Source organism: Lemur catta, chromosome 13 (assembly GCF_020740605.2).
Source record: "Lemur catta isolate mLemCat1 chromosome 13, mLemCat1.pri, whole genome shotgun sequence".
In the NCBI taxonomy this organism is placed as follows: domain Eukaryota; kingdom Metazoa; phylum Chordata; class Mammalia; order Primates; family Lemuridae; genus Lemur; species Lemur catta.
Window position 1 is genome coordinate 50,797,236 of NC_059140.1, and position 25,816 is coordinate 50,823,051.

Below are 25,816 nucleotides of genomic sequence, written 5' to 3' on the forward strand. Positions count from 1 at the left end.
ATTTTTATAATACAGATGAAAATCAGCCAAGAATACACATTTATAATACATGATTAAAACACAATGGTACATGAACCTGTAATTATTGAAAATAATCAGCATATAAATAGAATCTGAGAAGAAATATTACTGTTGGAAATAATAGTTGAACCATTTGTAATATTCACAATATTCAGCTATTTATCTTGATATAGTTTTGGGGTTATTTTTAAAGTTATATTTTCTTTGTAATGGACACATAATTGTACATATTTATAGATACAGTGTGATGTTTCAATACACATATACATTGTATAATGATCCAATCAGGGAAATTAACATAACTATATCTTTAAATATTTATCATTTCTTTGTGGTTATAGCATTCAAAATCCTCTGCTCTAGCTATCTTGTGATATACAATACCTTATTGTTTGCTGTAGTCATCCAACTGTGTAATAGAATATCAGAACTCACTTTTTCTGTCACTTTGTACCTAATATTCATATAGACAAGAAACTATGTCCAGAACAACTTGGACATATATGTAACATAATCTGAAGAAGTAGTAAAAGTGATCCATTTTGCATTATTATATTGACTAACAGAGACATCCATTTTCCCGGTTATTTTTATTCAAATTTGTTTATTTTTATAAAAACAAAGGTATTTATACTTTGAAAGTGCTCATCTTTTTTCTGTATTTGTTTTAGACAATTCTCCACAGTTGTGTATTTTTGATGCAAATATTTTAATTATTTAAAAATATAAGCCAGAAGGGTTGAAAATTACAATATATTAATACATTATTGGGATGTTTATTATAACTAAATGGAAATCTTTTCCCTCTACTGATGAAATTCTAGACAAATGTGAATTTTTCCTTTATTCTTTTGAGAAATAAAGTTTGTTTCAAGACAAATATTTTAAGTCATATTTTTATAAAATATAGTATTATTTCATTGAAATCATAATGCCATTTTATGCTCTATTCAAACCTAATTATTAACTTCATAGCCTGCTAGTCATGATATTCTGAGAGAATAATGACCTAAGATACTCTGAACGGTAAATAAATTTCTCTCATTTCCTTTAGAGAATGAGAAAGACAAAGTATAGAAAATCAGTAAATGGCATAAATGCAGTTTTCTGGAGTTTTTCTTGGTTACAGTTACTTGGAGCTGGTAATTCTGTTCACCCAATACTGTAATTACATAGCCGACTCTCTGAAAAGGGAGCAGAGTTAGATGAAAAGACAAAACTTGAAATTAGACAATTAATTATAAGCTATTACTCCTAAGGCAATATATTACACCTAGGAGAGCCCGAGCTTAAAGGTTATGCTACTAATTCTCTGTTCAAATCGTACTTTTATTACCCATTAAATATCACTCAGTGTGTGATTATTTTTATCCTTGACTTAGAAATTGTGAACCTGAGACACTAAAATGGGTTAGTGGCTCTAAATCAGACAATATATAAAAATTCCCAATTAATTGGTTTTTATAAATTGTTTGGATCCAGATACATGCAGAAAATGAATACATAGCTGCAGGGAAAAACATTTAAAAATGTGTGCTCTATAATAACAAAGATGTAAAATATCAATTTTCCTACTCACCTTCTGTTTAACATCTCTATCCTGAGAAACACTGAGCTAATTCTGTAGTGAAGAAAACTCCTACTAGTTAATCTGTTGGTAGTTGTACATATGTAGGTGTCATTGGATCCTATACATTTTTGAGAAACTGTTGTATTTCGGGGTGTGGGGGTTTACAGTTTGTTTGTTTGTTTATTTATTTATTTATTTATTTCCTTTTTTGGTAACTCCTTGGTTTTGCTGGATTGCCTCTACTGTAGCTTCCTAAGGAAAAATACTTCCGAGTAAGATTTTTGAGACCTTGTATGTCTGAAATCTTCACTTTTAAGTAATTGTGTGACTGGGATATAATTCAAGTTTTATAAATCAAGTTGCCTTAGAAGTGAAAGTATGGCTCCATTTTTTCTCAGTTTCCAGCGCTGCTATTGAGAAATCTAGTGCCAATCTGGTTTTGATCATTACTATATAAACTTTTCCTATTTGAATTCATTTAGGATATTCTTTTTCCCTAGCAATCTGACATTTCAGGTTTACGTGCACAAGAGTGAATCTCTTTACATTCATTTTTCTTGTCTCTCAATGAAGACTTTCAATTTAGAAATTTAATTTGTTCAATGATTGTCTATTCTCTATTATATCTGTTTTCTTTTTAAGTATTATGTATCATTTGAGTAAATTAAAATTATATTAATTATGTATAAATATACATTAATATGTTATATAATATGTGCTATATTATATTATGTTATATATTATATATTAAATTATGTTATATATCATATGATTATATATTTAATTTATAATCTCTTAACTATACATATATATATAGAGAGAGAGAGAAAGAGAGTTAGATCAAATTAAAATGGAGACCAGTCCTGAAGAACCCCTGAGAAATCAAAGCAAGTAAGTCTCATAAGTGACCTTAACCATTCTTGGTTTGCAAGCACAACTTGGGCTATTTCTTGTAAATGCCTGTATTAATAAAAAATGAAACTTAAGGCTAATCAATCAAAAGCCACCAAAAACTACAGTTATTTAACTAGGGATGTTTTACTAGGAAAGATCAAATAAGATACCTGTTCCACTATAAGCAATCAAATATTTTCATTGCTTTACTTCCATATTGCCCTTGTAAAAGCTTTCTCCTTGGCACTCTCTTAGCACAGCCACTCCTGGTTTAGAGCAGCCTGATCAAAAAAAGTCTTTAAAATTTTATTGTTTCCATTTACCAGTTAACAGGTATAATTGTATATATAGTTATGTATAAATATGTGTATATATCAATATAAATATATTGTTAAATATAAATAATGTATATAAATAAATATACACATGCTTTACCAAAGTTCTGATTTGTTTTGCTATTTAAAACTCACTTTTATTCTCATTCTTAGAGTTCCTCAACAGTATCTTTCAGTCTCTGTATTGAAGTTTCATTTCTGTGCCAACATATTGAATTTTCAAGAATTCTTTTGTTCTCTATTTGTTTACATAGTACTATGATCTTGTTTCACAGAAGTGATATCACTTGCTTTATCTCTGAAAATGGTATTGAAAGGTTTTTGTTTTGTTTTGATCCTATTTTGGTTTTTAGTTGTCTCCCTTCATAGTCTCTGTTTTGTCCAAGTTACTTTTTAAAAAAATTCTCACTGTTTAATATTGGAGTATTCCTTTCATATTTGCAACCTGAACTCGTGTTTAAAAGTGAAGCATTTCATCGTATTTGAAGATTTGTACAGATGTGTATTGTCTGTGGACTGCACTTGTGATTTGGCTAGACAATCTCACTGAAAAAAAAAAAAACAATGTCAATATCCCAGGTACTTTTTAGGGAATAATCAAGTTTTTGAGAATATACTTCATTCATTCTCTGCCCCTACTGTGGGGCAGACGAGAGCTAGCTGATCAGTAAGAGTAAGGATTTGCTTAATGCCGCTATACTCAGTACCTGTACTTCGGAATAACTGGAGATCCTTGCCACTTGCAGCATTGAAAGATATTTTCCATTGAAAACTCATTAATTAACCATTTGTGAATTCCTATCTTGGAAAATTGTGGTTATATATCATTTAACGAACAGTTTATTGCTAGCCTACTCCAAAAAAAAAGTTTAAAAATCAGGGTAACTTAAAAAATTTGGTACTTTCATTACTAAAAGATATACATGTTAATCTTTTTTAGTAAAACTTAATATTAAAGTGGTAGAATATACTACCACTATACGAAATAACAGAAATTGTAAATTCCTATGCTAAAATAGGTTATGTTTATTTAAAAATAAGTTTTGGTCTTATCACTTTTTGTTTACTGAGCTAAAATATTAACATCTAGAAAATATAATCATATTTAACAAAAAACATTTTCTGAAAACATTTAATTTGTAAGTGAAAGTTATTTAGATATAATCTATATGAAGTTAATTTAGCCTATTTTGGGTATGTATTTTGACAAATGCATATAGTTTTGTATCCACTAATAGAATCAACTCTGTCACTCTCCTAAAAAAAAAAATCTCTTAATGTCTCTTTTTAGTCAAGCTCTCTTCCCAGCCACTAAACCGTTTTGTCCCTTTACTTATGCTATTTCCAGAATGACATATAAGTAAACTTACACAGTATGTAGTCTTTAGAGTTTGGTTTCTTCCACTTTGAATAATTTACAGTTGACTGTGGAACAATAGGGTTCTGAACTGTGCAGGTCCACTAATACATGGATTTTCTTCAGCCTCTTCTACTCTGAAACAGCAAAACTACTCCCTCCCCTTCTTCCTCCTCCTTAGACAACTCAACATGAAGATAAGGAGGATGAAGACTTTTGTAAGGATCCACTTCCAGTTAATGAATAGTAAATATATCATAACATTTCTTTTCCCTAACTTATTTTATTTTAAAAATACAGTATACAATACAAATAACATACAAAATATGTGTTAATTGACTTTGTTATTGTCATGGTTTCTGGTCAACAGTGGGTTATTAATAGTTAAGTTTTGGGGTAGTCAAAACATATGCAGTTATTCAACTGCAGGAGAGGTCAGAGATCATCACTCCAATGTCCAAGTTGTTCAAAGGTCAATTGTATTTGAGAGTAATTGGTCCCTTGAATATTTCACTAATTGGTTCCTTTGTATTGCTATGACTGCTATGTAATATTCCATTGCATGGATACGTTACGCTTTGTTTATTCATTCACCAGATGAATGAAATTTTAACTTTTTTATGTTAATTTAGTTTAAATGATAGTGTTTAAAATTTATAATACTTTTATGTTTTTATTCCCATATTTATGTTTGTTTTACATATTAAAACAATTTGGAAACAATTAGAGGTTAGAAATAAGTTTCTGTTTAACATGGAGACATTGGGGCATATAGAATTAAAGAGCAAACTGACTGTGTCCAGTTTTTGGAGATTATCAATAAAATTTCAATTTGTGTGTACAGAGTTTTCTATCAACACCTATTTTCATTTCTTTTACATAAATACAAAGGTGTGGAATTCTGGATCATATGGTACATGAATTTTTAAATTAAAAATAAATTGCCAAATAGTTTTCCAAAGTACCTGTACAATTTTTCATTCTCATGATCATATATGAAAATTCTAGTTACCCCATATTTTTACTAACATTTGATATTGTTAGTTAAGCACACACATATTGCCAACAATCACGTGAAAATTGAAAACAATATGGTTTTAATTTGCATTCCACTAATAAATAATGCTATTAAGCATTTCTTCATGTAATTCTTGCCACCCATATATTTTATTTGGTGAATTGTCTGTTCAAATCTTTTGCTAATAGTCTAAATTGGGTTATTTGTTTTTTATACCTGAGTTCTGGGTATTTATTACCAATTCTTGGTATAATCCTTTAGGAAATGTTAAGTTTGTAAATATTCTCTCCCAGTCTAAGGCTTTTTATTTTTTAAACATAGGCTTTCAAGTAAAACAGAGTAGCTTTTTATTTTGATGAAGTCAAATATATAAACATATATATAGATATATATGTATATAGTAGACTCATCAACAATGTGGGGGTTAGGGACTCCACTAGTCAAAAATTTGCATATAACTTTTGACTCTCACAAGACTTAACTACTAATAGACTACTATTGATTGACCAGCTTTAGTGATAACATAAGTAGTCGATTAACACAGTTTGTATGTTATTTGTATATTACATACTATATTCTTACAATAAGTAAGCTAGAGGAAAACTTTTATGAAGATCACAAAGAAGAGAAAATACACTTACATTACTGTACTGTATTTATCAATCCCTTTAAGTTTGGATTGTCTACTTACAAGATTTCTATCTGAAATGGTAGGCAACAGCAGTTGCAGACCTCAATCTGAGATACATTTCAAGGAATTCAACTTTTTTTGGTCATGTCATGACTTTTCTCTGCTTCTTGGGAGCGCTTCCAGCATCACTAGTGACACTACATATGGATCTCATCTCATGGTGTTATCCAAGGTTTATGGTATTGCACTAAACATGATGAAAAATACATGAGAACTGTCAGAGATCACTTTTTACTTCACTACTCAATTTGATGGAGAGACGAACTGCTCACTTGGAAATGATTAGCATCACATGGCATTTTCAGCCTATACTTGCAACACTTGTGCTTACCAATAGCAACAGGAGGTTACTATAAAATTATTACAGTATGTGCTATAGTTAATTTTATGCAGTTATGATTTAATATGATATCTTCATTTTTTTTTACATTTTTCTTTACTGTGAATGTGTGGCCTATGTTTGTCTGATTAAGGTCTGATAAATTTCAATTTTTTTTTTTTTTTTTTTTTTGAGACAGAGTCTCACTTTGTTGCCCAGGCTAGAGTGAGTGCCATGGCGTCAGCCTAGCTCACAGCAACCTCAAACTCCTGGGCTTAAGCGATCCTACTGCCTCAGCCTCCCCAGTAGCTGGGACTACAGGAATGTGCCACCATGCCCGGCTAATTTTTTTTCTATATATATTTTTAGTTGTCCAGATAATTTTTGTTTCTATTTTTAGTAGAGACGAGGTCTCGCTCAGATTGGTCTCGAACTCTTGACCTTGAGCGATCCACCCACCACGGCCTCCCAGAGGGCTAGGATTACAGGCGTGAGCCACCGTGCCCGGCCTAAATTTCAGTTTTTTATAATCTATTTATATATATTTTATGGCAGTAAATGATAAAGTAGACTTGTATCTATATATATTTTAGGCATTCACAACATGCCTCACTTTAATTTTTAAATATTTCTAGGCTATGCAGTTTGTGAGTTTTTTTCAAATTGTTATTAAACTCCCCCAAATTTTTTCAGTATATTTAATGAAAAAAAAAATCCACAAATAAGTGGACCCATGAAATTCAAAACTGTGGTGGTCAGAGGTCAACTTCATATATGTATCCAGTATATAACTTAAGATTATAAAGAAAGTCTTCAATATTTTATTCTGGAAATTTTATGGTTTTGAGTGTTTAAGTTCAAAATCTATTTTGAATTAGATTTACATGTTCCAAAGAATTGTTATTGTACATTTGATTTTTTTACATGTAGATGTTCAATTATCCAGCACTCTATGTTAAAAAGAATATCTCTTCTCCAATAATTGCCTTTATTCCCTATTGAAATTCTTTTTTTTTTTTTTTTGAGACAGAGTCTCACTTTGTTGCCCGGGCTAGAGTGAGTGCCGTGGCATCAGCCTAGCTCACAGCAACCTCAAACTCCTGGGCTTAAGCGATCCTCCTGCCTCAGCCTCCCGAGTAGCTGGGACTACAGACATGCGCCACCATGCCCGGCTAATTTTTTCTCTATATATTTTTAGTTGGCCAGATAATTTTTTTCCATTTTTAGTAGAGACAGGGTCTCGCTCAGGCTGGTCTTGAACTCCTGACCTCGAGCAATCCACCCACTTCGGCCTCCCAGAAGGCTGGGATTACAGGCATGAGCCACCGCGCCCGGCCTCCCTATTGAAACTCTATACATCCTATTCAATACTCTGTATTCAACAACTATATATAGAATATTTGCAACCAATTATCAAAATTGATCTTAATAGCATACATAGAATGTTGCACTCCCAAATCGGGAATATGCGTTCTATAAGTACATTAAAAAAAATTCAATGTAATCTAATGCTAGATCATGAAGTAAATCTCAGTTTCCACAACTGGATGTCGTAATGGTCATATTATGTGATTAAATCACAATTAAATAGAAATTATTAAGAACAGATAACAAAAACCCCATAGGATTGTAAACAAAAACTTCTATAAACCTGTTGCATCATAAAAGAAACTGTAATAAAAGTTTAAAAATATTTAGTACTACTATATGAAAACAAAAGGCTACATTTATAATTTTGTGGTATGCTGCCAAGACAGTCTTTACAAGAAAAACACAGCCTAAATGCAGGTTTGTGCTGGAAATGCCTCATTTTGGCTTGAGTGTGTCCACTGTTATTTTGTTAGGAATTTTATGAGCTTGCTGACATCATGTTGGTAAATTGAATTTAATGATGGTGGGAGCATTGCACTACAGTTATAGTCAAAAGCTACAATTCAAAGTTTTTACTTTTTCTAAAATGCCAGCACACCACTGCTTGCATGTTTATACTTGGAAAGAAGATACACTGAAAAATAAATTAAATTAAAAGTAGAGCTTAAAGAAGCCTAAGAAAGTAGAATAAATAAAATAATAAAGTTAGGAGAAGGAAGTAATAAAGCAGAAAGCAAGTGGCCTATGGATACTACTAAATGTCTCAAATTAATTTTCGTGAAAAGACCATTAAAATAGATGAAATTTTAAAATATTAATAAATTTCTCAAGGAATAAATAACACTGAAAGTAAAACAATGTTAGGAATGAAATAAAGATCATCAAACATGGATGTAACAGAAATTAAAAATATACTTACATATCATAGGTAAACGTATGCCAAAAAGTAAGATAAAATTATTTCTGTGAAGAATGTCCTTGGTATTTTTAAAGAGATTCCATTGAATCTGTAGATCACTTTGGATAGTATAGATATTTTAACAATATTAATTCTTCCAATCCAGAGCATTGCATATCTGTTCATTTTTTGTGTCCTCTTCAATTTCTTTCATTAGTGTTTTATAGTTTTCATTGTAGGATCTTTCACCCTTTTGGCTAAATTTATTTCTAAGTATTGTATTGTTTTTGTAGCTATTATAAATGGGATTCCTTTCTTTATTTCTTTTTCAGATTAGCATATAAAAACATTACTTATTCTTATATATTGATTTTATATCCCGCTAATTTACTGAATTCATTTAGCAGTTCTAAGAGTGGTGAAGTATTTTGATTATTCTAAATATAAGACCAGGTCATCTGCAAACAAGGATAATTTGACATCTTCCTTTTCAATTTGCAGGTCTTTTATTGCCATACTTGTCTCGTTCCAGATCTTAATGGAAAGGTGTTCAATTTGTACAGCTATTACATATTCTTAAAAAAGCAAAACAAAACTAAAAACTTGTCATAAGTGACTCAAGAGTAATAGAAAACTTGTGTAATCTTATAGCCACTTTATAAGCCAGTCCATATTTTAATACGTTTGTATAATGAAAAAAAAATCTAGATTCCTGGGTTCTTTTATAAGAGGAATTTATAATCAATCATTCAAGAGGAATTAAATAAATCTAACCTTATATAACTTTCCTACAGGGTAGAAAAAGGTAATACTATACCACAACTAAAAGTCAAAAACTAGGTGTAATTATACAGTGCTGAATAAAGATGTAAGATACAGAATAATTTTGGTAGTATTATATTTTAGGCAAGTTAAAATGCAAACATGCAGTACAATAAGAATATGTATATAAGTGAAATTACAGTCATTGAAATGGTTTTCTGTGTAAGAAGAAAATGGGAGTAGAGAAGAGATTTAATAAATTTAATTATTTATAACATCAGTGCTTTGCCTTTTATTAAGTAAAATAATTAAATTCAATAATCATACTTAATTGAGATTACATTGTGATAATTAATAATGAAACCCCAAACTTAAGCAAAATGCAGGTCTTTGCCCAAAACAAAGAGACCGGTTTCATTTTACAGAGTCTTAGTTGCAATATTTCAAGCAGTTTGACATTCTCAATGCAAACAAATACTAATTTGTTATGTGCTAATTTATCATATTACTTGTCTATGTTGATAAATTAATAACTGATCTGAAAATGACCCCAACATTTTCTGTTATGGTTTCATAGTTTTAGTTACATGACAAAGAATTATATGTGATCCAGACTATACTGTGTAATTTCAATTATACAAAAAAAAAAAAACTATATAGGAAAAATAAAACACACTAATATTCAGTGTGCCTGGGAGTATGTGTGACTGTTGGGGATTCTAGGGATACTGCTAATATTCTGTTCCTTGAATAAGTCACATTCAATTTTTTAAATTATTTTCTCACATTACAATTTTTTTCAGGTGTGTTCTTTTTGTATTAGCAATAACTGGATATTTGTTTATAACCCCACATGTGAAGGAAAGAAAAAGAAAAGACTAAAGATAGGAAATCAATGTCTAAGTGGAAGGGAAGAAAAGGGAAAAGAGAGAGAGAGAGAGAGAGAGAAAGGAGGAAACATTTTCCTGAAGGTATTAGAACAAAACGGAAATTAATAAGGATTTTAAAGAGAACTTGTGTGTCTTTGTACCAAAAAGTGTTGGAACTATATTGCTGTGTTCAAAGAGAAGTCGAGAATCAAAATAAAGCTAACAGTTTCCATGAAATGTTGTTACAAATAGCTTTAAAGTATTAAAAGCCTAAACAGAAATAATAGTATCATACTTTAAAAATATTTAAAACATAAATCACAAATAATTCAGATATGCAATCTGAAGAACACATCAAAATTGGTTAACGTTATTTTTCTTGGCGGTATCTATACTACAATGAAAAATAAACATTTGTTTTTTCCTAAAATCCTATCTAGTGTAAGGGGATCATTGTCATTTTGTTGTGTTTCACAGCATCAGATGGCACTTGAGTCTCATTTCTTTCCCCTTTTGGGAACTGAGCAGAGAACTGCCTCAGCTAGACCTTGTCAGTCACTCGGCACTATTCACACATCCTACTTTTCCTGGGCCAGCAAATCTCTTAATTAATACTTCTTAAAAAACTAGTTGTTAACCTCACTCTTTTAGGCTGACTCAGTGGTTCTCACACCTAAGCTGGAATCACTTCGAGTGTTTGTTAAATGCAGATTGCTGACCCCACAACCAGAGTTTCTGATTCATTTGGTCTGCAGAGTAGCCCTATAATTTTCATTTCTTACAAGTTCCCAGGTGACACTGATACTTTTGATCCAGGGAACACCCATGGAGACTCTCTGAAGGTAACCTACATATTAATATATGTAGTACAGTGTGAAGAAAGGGCTTGCTTTCTCTTGGCTAAGGAAGACTTGTTTCTGCTGGAATAACTGTGTGTACAGAATACCTATGCCCTGCCTATGCTTTAGAATAATGACAGTTTAAAGGACTGAATGGAAACTATTATTTCTCCATTTGTAACTTTTTCTCCCAACATTGTATCTGTGCTGTGTGTACCTGACTCCCTTATACAATAGCACACAAAATATATGAGGCCTTTTAGAAATATTTTTAATATTTTAATATTTTTAAATGGTGGATAAAATTGTATGCATTTGTCATTACAAGATGATGTTTTGAAATATATATACATTGTGAAATGATTAAATCTAGTTAAATAACATGCATTACTTTACAAAGTTATCATTTTTGTGGTAAGAACACTTAACATTCCCTTTCTTAGCATTTTTCAAGAATATAATATACTATTATTAGCTGCAGCCAGGCACAGAATCCCAAATACTGCATGATCTCACTTATATGTGGAATCCGAAAAAGTTGTTCTCATAGAAGTAAGATAGTAAAATGGTGGTTTCCAGGGGCTTGGGTGGTTGAGGTCAGGACTAGAGAGATGCTTGTGTAAGGATACAAATTTCTACTAGTATGTGGAAGAATTTCAAGAAATATTTTTTTTTTAGGCCATAGAAGGGCAAAGCATTTTAAGAAATAGAAAATAGTAATATGGCAGTGTCTATCTCAATGAGCAAGGATTTCAAAATAAATTGTTACAATGCAAAGGAAACTTAGTTTATAAATTTTTTGGAATTGAAGGCATGGAACCTGCATGAAAAGAGATACATGGAGAACCATGAGACAAATCTACTTAACATTGACGGACCAGTGTTGTAGATCCCAACAGAGGTTATTTTGTCCTCCCGGGGAAATTTGATGATATATGAAGTTAAGAATGAAAATGCCTCCAGATGCCAGTCCTTAGGCTGATAGAAAAAAGAACTAGAACTATATACTTCCTACTAATATTTTGGAAAGTAGAATTTCACTGTAATATAGATAAGAAAGGAACCTCAAGAAACCATATAGATTTATTTTGTTGATAATATTGACCCAGAATTTAACTCACATCTTTTAAGAATAAGTTAATTGAAAATTAAAAAATATAATGAAGTTAGATTGTCAGATTATGTAATAAATAAAAACATAAATATAAAAGGAAAGTAACGTTTTGGAAATATATTATTGATATAATTGCTAATTTGGGCATTATTTGTACTATCTGTTTTTTCAACTATCATGTTTTTTTTATCAGGTGTTCTTTTTTATTGTTTTTTCAAAACTCACTGAATTTTTTTTAATTTTAGCTTTCTGAATATAGTAACTAATGTATTTATTTTCACATTTAGCACTTAAATCTGTGTTAAACAAATGAAAAAAACAATACAATATTTGACTTACTCGTGAATGAGAAACAAATTTAGACCCTATTTTGCCATCTTCTTTCACTCAGGTCCATATTACTTAATTTAACCATGTTTTATAGATTCATATTATTTTTCTAGTTTTATGCATGTATTTCAGATAGATACGTTATTATGAGTTACATTTTGCAAGACTATTTTCAACACATTCACATTTCATTCAATAGATGTGTTGATTTTAACTTTACAAGTTGCTTTTATCATATGGCTTTCTGATTATAAATTGTGTGGATTGATTGATTTTATTCATAAATACATTTCCTCAGTAAAATAACATTTTCTGCAAGAAGGATACAGTATAGTAAAACACATTGCAAATCTGTGGTTGTACCTTGGTTTTAAAAAATGTCTTGATTTAGATTTGGAATTACTGTGTCTTTCTACTCTTTTATTAAATCTATGAAGATGTGGTGGCAGAGATTCTGTTGCTATTCATTAAATCAATCTCTTAATATTCCTGTACACACAATTAGACTACAATTCTCCAGACAGCTTTGCACTTAGGTTTGGCAAACTATATGAATTCTTGCTATGAGAACGTGAATAGTTCTTGCTATGAGAATATGAAGTGGCAACTGCAAGTGTCACTTCCTGGTCAAGTCTCCAAGGAACTGAGCATGTTTTTCCTATAATCTCTGTCTCCTCTTCTGCTCCTTAGGTGCATATGTTTAAGAGACCGTAGGGTGGTTGAATAACAAGGTTAAATTCTTGAATGTCTGTTTCACAATGAGTTAAGCCATTCCATCTGAGTCTATTTGTTATAGCAATTAGCACAATCCCACTATTAGGGCAAATTTTGATTCATTTCTTTGTATTTACTTATGCATATGAAGAAATATGAAAGTCTGACTTGATTTATGCAATGGGTACCCAGTTTATTCTATTTGGTTGCTCTCATGAAAATTTTCAACACTGGACTTCATATGAATGTTTTCAATTAATTTTTTATGAAACTCTGATCTATTTAGATTTGAAGAATAAGATCTTTCATTAGTTGCAGAGATGGAATTTTGCATTTTATGTTCAATGGTTGCCTCTTATTCATTTTGGGATTTTTCCTCTTCAGAGATACTGATTGCTTCACACTTAAAATCAAATATTTTTATGTTGTATCTACTTTAGCTCCTTTTCAACAATCATTTTTACCTATTTGTAGTTCAATTGCCTCTATATTTTGAAATGTATCCGTATTTTCCTACCGTGTCAAGGTTTTTGAGAAAACTCCAAATTTCTTATTCTTACTTGTTTTAAACATGGATTTTAATTTTTCATTTGCATTTTACAATTGATTTCAGTCTTTTTATTTCATTCTGGTTATTTTTTTCTTACCTTTGAAGACATCATCCCTTTTCCTTTGATCTCTATTATAAATACATAGTCCCAGTTTTGAATATATTTTGGTCTTCCCAGTGAAATCTGGTAAGAGAGTGAAAAAAATTGCTGAGTTATTGTCATTGAGGTTTCAGAGAGAATTCACTGCTTATGCCACAGTCTGTGAAGTGCTTCACTTTATTATAATACTCTTCATGTCAGAAGGGTCTCATATGCTCTTGTTCCCACCACCTATAAAAGAACCATGTATAGTTAAGCGTTTTTATTTTTAATTTTTTTAAATAAAAAAATAAATAATCAAAAATATATGTTTACTATCAGAATTTATATAAGATATGACCAGGCTCTGTGAATAAAGCACAACAGTATACCAATTAGCCAAATAAAAAACACCTTAATAGAATGAAATTGGTTTTTGCCTTCCTGCTTCCTTCGGATCTTTTCCTTGCTATAACACTAATTGTCTATTACTCAAGGTGTTTGAACTAAGAAAAACTTCCGAAAGCTGTGATTGTATAAAAACGACTTGACCTACAGAAAGCTTTCCTCCTCTTGTCTTATTTCCACAGGCTGAATTATCTGTCATTGTTTTATTGTGTCATGAATCAATAAAATTCCCTGAGATAACTATTTATGTTTGAATATTTGTATATTAACATGCTTATTTTTAAACTAAATTTGTATCTTTTTATTATAATATAATCCATACTTTTTTTGAAGGGTCCAAATGAGGCAGAAAGGCAAAAGCCAATTTCATTCTATCAATAAATATTTAGCTGATGAAATTTCAGTGATGGAGAACCTGCAGTGATAAAATAAAGATATTCAATCTTTAAAGAACATTCTATTTGAGAAGACAAAGAATAAACCAAAAAACAATTTTAGAATATATGCTAAAAAGATAAATGAGGTCCTATGGTCATTAATATCCACTTGCCAAATAATAATTAAAGGCCAAACCTGAATCAAAATCCACTGATACTTGCATTCCCCTTATTTTTATTCACGCTATAAATATTATTTGGTTATAACAAATGATATAATTTGTGGAAAAGTGCCAAAAAATAGACAATGAATTCAAGTTTCTTCATTGTCAGTAAAAAGTATACAAACTTAACACCATCATAATATTTACACAGACCAGGGCTTTTGTAATGCTCTCAATTGGAGGCACAAATTCCCTTTGCCTATAAAATCCCCAGCAGCTACTAAGTTGCTAACAATGCCAGAAGATTTGGACAAAAAATTATTAAATTGTTTGGAAAATATCCTTTTTTTTCATTTTTAAAGTGCGTTTTGTGTGTTGGTTTGTTTTAAGTCATAGAGACTCCTCCTAAGAAGGATTTGTTATATGACGTTTTGTTCAGCAGATACAAATATCTTGTACTAAACCAAACAATTAGTGATGTGCTTCAAAATTGTGCTTTAGGCTGGTTTTCTGGTAATCCTTTGGAGTAACTCTTCCCTACATTTTTTGAAAACAAAGATTAATAATGACTGGTTGTATAAAATAATCCAGGTTGGATTGGTAAACGAGCATTCTATACTTGTAGTTTCTCTGACATCTTGACTGATAATGTATGATGTATGTATGTTGTCGACAGGCTTCTCACTTAAATAATTTAATCTAAAGATAATCATTCATAATCCCACTCTCTTTTCCTGACCCTTTCCAGAGAAAGCATAGGCATATCTTTTATAGCCAACAGATAGAAAATAATTCAAGGTGTGTTTGGATGGGAGCCGCTGGAGACAGCTAATTTTTCTAGTGGTGAGTTTGGTGGTATATGGGAAATACAGCCACTTCCTTGCTTGAAACTTATCGTTAATATTAATATATCAGTCAGTTGAGATACCTCTAGAGCTGCAGCTTCTAAGATGCATGGCACCTCCAGAGTGCTATTTATAATAGGCGGGTATAGTGGGAAATAGGAAGGAAGACTAGGCAAGATATGTGTCTGCAATGAGTCCATAGGGATTGACAGTCCGGCTATAGAACTTAAAGATAATAGTTTAATCACTCTTGATACAATGGTTTTGTAATTTTTTGTAAAGAGTAAATCTTACGCCATTTATTTTAATTTATGGTAATGATTTTTGTATTACACAGTAATCATATTTAACCACATTGAGCTAAAATACATGTCTAATGAATTCTGTTTCTCAAGGAATTTAAAGAGTAATGTGCAATTTTTACAATATATTCATCAACATTTACCTTCAGTATGGGGGCTGGGTAACATCACTGACCACATCAGCACCTACTTTCAAAGTACTAGTGATTTTTAAGACCTGAAATTGACAGTTTAGCTTGTGCAGCAGCAGCAGATGTGTTTACGTATCAGTCTTTGAAGCCTGACTTTTCATTTAGATCAAATGACTGTTCTAATTCCAGTTAGCTTATTTTGGCTTTCAAGTTTTCTTTTACATATGTAAAAATGGAAGTAATGATTGGTAATATGTCAGTCTCATTAGAAGAGAAATTTCACATTCAGTTAAATGATGTCTTTTTTATATCAACTTCAGTAGATATTTCAAGCAAATATCAGATAAAAGAATTAACTTTTATAATGATTTACTTTTTCCATCCAATTTCCTAAGTAAAGCTTAGGAAGTACATTCTGTAGAAATGGAAACATCTGACATCATTGTGAATGCTGTCATAAATTTAGTTAAGAAGTTCAAGTTAAATTCTATCATTAGTTTTTTGTTGATAAAATTTTAATGGAGTACAATAATAAATATTATCTTAATCACACTATCTTTACCAAATTAATAATAATATGAAACACAAATATATTTATAATTCTTTGTGTTATATACATTATTCATAATTTGTTGGAAATTGTGAGTTTCTTCATATCAATACAAAAGGTGATTACAGAAATGTCCCCGGATGTGTAGTTGACATCTCAGAAATCACCAGTAGAGTTTACTGAAAAGAAAGGCATAATTTTCATTTCTTAAAAAGTAAATTTCTAAAATATGATAAGTTAATTAAACAGATAACATAAATGACACATATGTATGAATAGTTAAAAGGAAAAATACATAATATTCCCTCATAACTTAGAAATTTGAATTTGGTATTTATGTTAGCATTGAAAATATATTTTAAAGGGTCTAACATCAATGAGTAGGTATTCAATAAGTAAAATCTATTATTATTGCATATCATGGTTATTGCCCTATTAATAACCAAAGTAATATTCTTTATCCATTATCTGTAACTTCATTTGGCTATTTCTTCAGATAATTTGAAGACAGAGAAAAAATGGTCTCAATAGTGTAGAAAAAAGACTAGCAATACGAAATTAATGGTGATGGTAGAACTGTAATATATATTCATTTATGGAGAAAGATTTATTTGATATTTGGATGAGAAAATGAGAATCAGGGGTTGCTTCTATAGTTGTATAGATTAGGATTAAAGACAAACAGATAGAACAAAAGTGTCAGTTAAAAAATGTTACCTAACCATTTCATAGAACCCAACCGCCTCCCCATTTGGAAGTCTCTATATTTGCTATTTGTTTGTTTCGTATAACTGACTAAAAACTGGTATGCATCTTATGTTCTAACTCTTTACAAAAAACAAACAACAACAACAACAAAAACAGCATGGAGTTTAATTATAAAAGCCTATAGTATCTCTGTGTCTTATAAAATTCTCTAAAAATATTTCTCAGGAAAAATATAGAACTGATATAAATTCTAAATTCTCTCCAAAGTTGACTTTTTCTTTACATTGTTTTAGTTTCTTCCACTGAAATTCACTCCAGTAGAGATTACAACGTGTAGAAAGAACAGACTGGTCTGCTTTTTGTCAAAATATTTACTCTAAGTTAGAGAACTGGTTGCTAGAATCTCAAGAGGGTGTTTAGGTTACTTGTCAATCATGAAGAGAATTGGAAATTAAATGTCAAGGATAGTTTTATATAATTGATTTCTGAAAACTTCCATCAAATAATTTTGTATTTAATTAAAACTTTCACTGGCTTCCATGTCTTCTTACTTTAAGAGGCTCTCAGGCAAATCCAGTGTGTTTAAAGGTTTACTGAAATAACTTTAAAAGGTATTTCATACAGTTTTTGTTTTGTAAGATAACATTCTTCAAAATAATGTTATGCACCATTTGAATCTGTTTATGCCACACTTTTAAAGAATAGATTATAACAAACATCCTACTGGAATTTAAATTTTTTATCAGAAAATAATTTGGTTTCAAACTGCATCTTAAAATTTGCAGGTAATAGTATGATAAAAGGACACCACTGTGGGTGTCTAGAGATATCCAGATTTGATTATATTACTCACCAGCTATTTGAACTTAACAAACTCACTTATGCATCCATGCTTTTGATTTTCAGCTAAAATGATAATGTATAAGTAGATGATGCTATGGTCTCAATGTTTGTGTCCATCCAAAATTTGTATGTTGAAACCTAATCACCAAGGTGATAGTATTAGAAAGTGGGTCTTTTGTGAAGTTATTAGGTTATTAGGGCTCCCTCTTTCTCACTGAGATTAGTGCATTTATGAGAGAGAACCCAGAGAGCTAGCACACGCTTTCCACCATGTGAGGACACAGCCAGAAAGCTTTATGAGAAAGTGGGCCCTCGACAGACATCGAATCTGTTGGCACTTTGATCTTGGACTTTCCAACCCCTAGAACTGTGAGAAATAAATTTCTGGTACTTACAAAAGCCACCTGGTTTATGGTATTTTGTTAAGGCAGCACAGACATACTAAAACATAAGTTGATGTTGTATAAGATTTCCTCTGATTATGTTTCAAAACTTATGGCTGGGTCTCTTTAGTTTATTGTCTTTAATCTATTGTTGACTTTCCCGATGTGGATGTCCTGACCTAAACCATTTTGCTATTCATTTCTTTCAAAATAATGTGTGATCTTTTATCTCATCATCTCCACTTATGTTTTGATCACCCTAGAAGGCTTTCTGTGTAGATCTATATTGCTAAAATGAGTGTATCCATTAAAAAATATGTTTATATGTTTGTACTTCTGAGAAACTTTTCCCAAAGTGTTATTAAAATAAGTGTTCTCCTAAGGTTTTGCAAAGATCTCGAGTACTAGTAATTTGTTATACTTACTTATTTGGATAATCACATGGCTCTCCATCGCTTAATACACATCTCCGTGTGGAAATTATAACAGAGGTCTTCTCTGTGAACCATTTCTAAAACAGTTCCCATAACCACATAATTCTCTACGCCATTACTTTGCTTCATTTTTATTTATTACTTATATTACAACTTAATATTTTGTGCATTTATTTATTTTTTATTTTATTTTGTATCCTCTTCACTATAAAATGCTTACCTATCCTGAGCGTCACTCTATTAAGCACTAGCTATAGTCAGCCAAAAATATTAAATAATTCTTAAATAAATGAGTGAATTGACTAATTTAGTAAATGAATTACTTTGTTTATGGATGAATAAATAATTTATTCATAAGTAAAATATTGGGTATTTGTGATATAGTACAGTATATTTCAGCTTTCAGATAGTTTAAATGAATTAGGCTGTTAAATAGGTTTGTGGCAAGAATTCTGCAGTGTAAGTAGAAAACACAAGAAATTGTAAATAATATAGGATGTAGATCATTCAGTTCCATGGAAAGCATAACCTTTTGTCTCTATACCTCCAACAACCACTTCCAAGTATATAAATCTTTTCTTCAATCCACTGTGTATGACTCACTAAGAACTTGCTCTTCATTTTGCACTCAAGAAGATGTCCTCAAAACCAACAGCGAGGAACCTAGTACATGAGGAGTGAAGTACTTGATTTTCCCTGGCACTATGGCCAAGTGTCATAATTTCTGTACCCATAAGGTTATAAATTTGTATTTTGATGCTAGGGGGATGACATGACAAAGGTGAAGTCATGACTTTTTAAGCATAAAGAGTTTTTTCTAGAATTATTATTGATCCAATACATAAATGATAGTTACAAATACCAGCAAAAGTTCTTTATAATCACTCAGAAAAACTTGTATTTTATCCGTTTTGACCAATCTGTTTTTTTGTTTGTTTGTTTACTTATTAATTTGTGTGTTTGTTTTAACTTGAATTCTTGCTTTGGAATTTGAGAAACTATAATTCAGTTTCTGTATAAACCCCAGGCCATATTTAATCTAATAGCCTCAGGATCTCCTTCCTGATTTTTTAGATTTTGTCTATTGTTTTTATCCTCCCTTGTTTTTCTCCTTTGCAAGGGTATTTTGGGAGAGACATCTTTATTTTCTACCCAATTTGATAAAAATACATCAAGGCTGGAAGGCTAGCTCCATACAATACCAAGTAACTTCTTGTATATAATCCCATGATTCAGTTTCCTCATCAATAAAAACAGTCTAGTATTATAATATTTAAGTATAAATGGTCCAATCATATTTATAGAGGTAACATTCATAATTATTCTGCAATATTTCTTGCCTATATTTAACAAATATTAAATACCAATAAAACATATTGCAGGCCCTAAAAAAGAGCCTAAGAGATAAAAGAAACAAAGTAAACATACTTTATATAAATAGGAATAAAAAATAAACAAGGAATACTTAAATAGAATATTGTATATTTTAAAATCTTAATAAAAATTCATTTGACTCTCTAAAACTCAACACAAAATATAAAGCTTCCATTTTCCTGTGCCATTTCTTCCTTCTCTTAATATAGGGTGTCTTTAACTCCACTTGAAAAAAACATGAGGGTAAAGGAAAATCCTATTCTTTTTCAAAATTAAACTTACTACTTCAAACTTGTATAATTAAATGTCAATCCTACTGCAACATTTTCTGGAACATGATGATAAAATAAAGACATAAGCATTTAAATTTGTTTTGTTAAAGAAAATAAAGGCATTTTCTTTTTCAATATGTCTCACTTGCTCTTATATTGCAATAAATTTTTACATACAAAATATGGAAAATTTGTGATAAGTATATTTGAAACAATTAAAATATAGAACCTCTAGAAATTCAAATAAAATAAGCTCTCTTTTTAAAAATAGAATAATTTCAAGCATTTAACAGAATTATCACTTTAGACACAGTCCAAACTAAAACATGGTAATTATTAATCTTCAAATCATTAGTCATAGTGCTTAAAGTAATTCTTATAAAATTTTCCAAAATTAAACTAAGTTCATTTGTCATTATATGCTAATCTAATTGTCACATTATATTGGGTCTCCTACAATGAAATGTCCCAGTTAACAGTCACCCATCAGAAGGTAGCCATCAATCAAGGACAGACTAGAAGACCTCTAGAAGTTTTTTCTTTATGTTGAAACAATTTGCATAATAGAATGTGTCACCCCCTCTTTCTCTGTGCTGTTTTCCATGATCCCTAGAATGATGATTTATTACATTTCCCTCTGATTTTCCAGTACCACATTGATTCTGTCTTACAGTCCCAACAGAATATCGATTATTAAAATGGATATTTACAAATATGTACCATAACTGTTACACTAGGTATTTACTAATCAATAGGGCTTTACTTTTTAAATCTGTGTATTTGTCAAATGACCATGATAGTCTTAAGTTCTTCTCAGCTTGACTAATCTTCAGACAGGCTTCTTCCTGGCTCTAGCCCCTGAGCTCCCTTTGCTTAGAGGATTTACTTTAGAAAACTTATAATTGAAAATTCTTTCTATGCTCCTTCAAGATATAAATCTTCTCCCAGTGTCTTGACAGTTTTACAATCCAGAAATGCCTTTCTCAAGGACTGGGAGTCATTTTTTGAAATGTGACCATCAAGGAGGATAAAGTCTCTGTCTCTCAGTCTCTGTGAGAATGCAGGAGCCTAACTTCTCTAAATGCCAATTAGCAAACACAGGTGGCCTAATCACATTGACCAACCTCTCCCCACCTGCCAATAGCCTCTGGTCCTTTTTCACTAGCTCAACTAGCACTAGCTCAATGCTTAGAAACTTTCCCTCCTTTTGTTTCAGTAGAGCTGGGTTCAGTCTCTCTCTCTTATTGCAATAGTTTTAAATAAAGTATTCCTTGCTTTTTAACTACTAATACATCCAATGTAGATTTTCTCTAACACAGGCTGGCATAAAGTATTATCCAAAAGACGGACATTTGCTCATATTTGCCTTTTAAAGATGTTTTCTCTTCTTTTTCCTGCTTTTTGTTTTGTGGAAGACAAATATATAATTGCCTCTATATGAAACTGAGATGTCTTGAGGTATTAGTAAAGAATGAAAAGAACAGGAATATTAAAGGCATAAAAGGAAAATACAGCTACTAATTGAAGTCAATGGGGACTTCATGAGTAGTGAAATTCATTCCAAGCTTCCCCAGATATTCCACTCTTATCATATAAATATAAACTAACATTCACCATGAACATTTAAAGGTCATGTAAATCAAATAATCTTAATCAAAAATATTCTTAAAACTGGATATGTTCTCTTCCAGGGTTTTACTGTGAGACAACTTCTCACTTGAAGTTTCCATTTATACTTATGTTGCCAAGATCATGATTTTAAGATCTTACTACTGTACACAGATCAGGGGTTCTCATCCCCAGTCCAAATATTTCTAGAGGATTTATGTGTGAGCACTGTGGTGTCTTTAATCTCACGAAATTTTATCCCAGATACATTACTATGTGTACATGTGTATCATTTAGAGAGATGTTGTTGGATAGTTTTCCTCACATTCTCAAAGAAAGTGACACATATTGCCAATGGGAGGTGGAAAGAGCATCGAAAAAACCTTCATAGTATAAGATTGAAGGTGAGGACTAGTTTTTATTCATGAAAATGGTGAAGTTTTCTCTACTTCAATTTCTTTGTTTTGATGAAAGTAGGAGATCTTGGTATTATTTAGTTATTTAGTAAAGGGGTTGTGTTACATTTATGTACAATATTTCCCATATAAAGGAAAAAGTCATTTGTGTATGTATATAAATAATGTGTCTGGTCCTACTTTTTGCTATTTGCTGACAGCTTTTAATCCTCACTTCTCCTTCCTCCCCTGTATCATGCGCATCTGGGGAAACTACAGAGTAAGCCTGACTGTCCCTTCCTTTGGCACCAGGAGACTAAAATCACGTGAGCTCCTGCCAGCATGGGAACAACTCTCAGTTCAACCCACCCCCTTGCAACAATTAAATCCTCAAGTCAATCTCCTTTATTTGATTTCTCTAACAATTTTGGACTTGCTTGAGAGACCCTGACCTGCTCTCTCAGAAACCTCAATTATGCAAGTAATAAGTCTTATACTTTCTTGGGGTATGTGTGTATGTGGTGTCCTCAGTCTCAATATCTTAATATCCAAATCAAGTGTGTGTGTGCATGCACATGTGTGCTTTACAACAAATAAATTTGCCTTACGTAGGACTAAATATAATTATATTTTACATATAATTTTATATGTTTCATTTATAAACATACTTTTCTCATCTAGAAATATTGCATCACCACCCTTTCAATTCATCAGCATATTAAATAAGGTGAAATTACTAACATTAAATCTAGGTAGGACTTCTCTTTAAAATATTTTAGTTGTCTTTAAACTCTTGAACAATTTAATATGTAACGTGGCATTAGCAAAGACATGGCAGGAATAGATGCATTACTACTGAGAGAAGTAATAAATAAAATAAACGATAACACAATGGATTATGAATTGCGGCTTTCTCTGTTCTGACAGCTGGGTCATATTATTTTGTGTTTACGGGTATATCACACCATAAGTTAACTGAAACTGTCATTTAAAGACTTCTGTACAAATATCACATTTAAACAGGTCTTTACCTTTACTTTCTACAACCCCATAAAGTAGCTACCAAAAGCCTCCCAAAGTTTAACAAAAGCATGGAATATGAAGTCCAATGACAAGAGAAACCATAAAGGTGATAAATTGCTCAGCTTATCTAGGATAGTTGGAACTGAAGCTATCATCAGGAGAAGTTAAAAGCAAGGAAATTCACTGTGACAAATGTTAGATAAAGTCCCCAGTATCTAGAAATGTACCATACTTTGAAAGTAATAGAGTAGGTGAAAACACAAAGATTGTTTGCGAAATAGGAGTTAGATGGCCACACAGCAGGCTTTACTAAATAAAAAAGCCTAAATTTCTTTTTCTAGGAAAAACTAAAAATAACTGAAAAGAACTATAGACTCTAAGATGCAAAATATAGGTCTAGGTAAGTGTGTTATCCCAAAAACAGAAAGATAAGATAATCATTTAAATAATTGAATAGAACATAATTAAGAAGTATAAAATATGTTTATATTAAAACTGGTTAACATTTATTTTGTTTTTATTTTACTTGCCTTTTTAGAGAATGTGGATTGTCAAATGTAATTCTATCCATTGTTATTTCTCCCTAAATGGTTATAAAACTCCTCTTAAGGAATGCTCTAAAAATAATTCTATGATTTATTTGGAACCAGAAAAGAGCCTGAATAGAATTTTAAGAATTTTAAGAAAAAAGAACAAATCTGGAGGCATCACATTACCAGACTTCAAACTATAATACAAGGCTGCACTAACCAAAACAGTATGCACTGGTACAAAAATAGAGATGTAGACCAATGGAACAGAACAGAGCACCCACATATAAAACCATCTACTTACAACCAACTGATGATTGAAAAAGTACAAAAACAATAGATGCTGGTGTGGATGCAGAGAGTAAGGAACACTTACACACTTATACACTGTTGATGGGACTTCAAATTAGTACAACCTCTATGAAAAGCAGTATAGAGTTCCTCAAATTGCTAAATGTAGACCTACCATTTGATCCAGAAATCCCACTACTGTGTATTTACCCAAAGGAACAGAAGTCATTTTATCAAAAACACACCTGTACTTGACTGTTTATTGCAGCACAATTCACAATCACAAAGATATGGAAACAACCCAAGTGCCCATCAATACATGAGTGGATTAGTAAAATGTGGTATATGTACAACATGGAGTACTACTTGGCCATAAAAAAAGATGAAAAAAATATCTTTTGCAACAATCTGGATGTAACTGGAAACCATTATCCTAAACGAAGTATCTCAAGAATGGAAAAACAAATGTCTCATGTCCTCACTATTAAAATTGATCTAATCAATGAGCACACATATGCACAGAGGGAAGTAAAACTCATCAGAAAGCAATCAGTAGAAGGGAGGCAGGAATAAAGGGCAACAAACCAACCTAATGGGTATTATGAACTCTATTTGCATGACAGGCACTCCTATAGCCAGGACTGAAGCATTACAAAGATTATCCATGTAAACTAAAACATTTATACCCCTTTAATACTTTGAAATAAAACTAAACCAAACCAAATAAAACAAAATTTAATATAGTTGCACCATACTTCTGTGTGGCCAAATCAAATAAGTAAGGTAGTGTTTTTCACATAAAATCAGATGTAAATATGAATTATTCCAAAACAAATTTCCTGCAGAGTAGTTCCTTCTGAGTCCAGGTCTGTTCTAATTTGCTAATGCTGCCATAACAAAGTACCAGAGTCTGAGTGGTTTAAACTGTAGAAATGTATTTCTTACAGTTTTGCAGGGTGGAAGTCCATGATCAAGTTGTCAGCATGGCTGGCTTCTTCAGAGGTCTCTTTCTTGGTTTACAGATGGGTTTCTTCCTCAGTATCCTTGCATGGTCTTCCTTCTGTGTGTGTCTATGTCCTAATATACTCTCCTTACATGGATACCAATCATACTGGATTAAGACCCAGACAAATGACCTCATTTTCACCTAACTATCTTTTCAAAATCCTTTCTTTGAATGTAGTCAAACTCAGAGGTACCTGTGGCCAGGACCTCAACATATAAAGTTGGGGTTAACATACTTTGGATATAACAAGATTCTAAAGCAAATCCCATATTTTCATTCCTGCATTGTTATACAGATGATGTGAGATTGCAGTGTAAATCACAGAAAAATTTTTGTGAAGAAAAGTGAATGAAAATTATGTGAAACGTAAAGAAGTCATAATAGAGAAATTATCAAGCTCACTAAATTTGTTTCGACTTAGAATGAGATCTATAATACTTA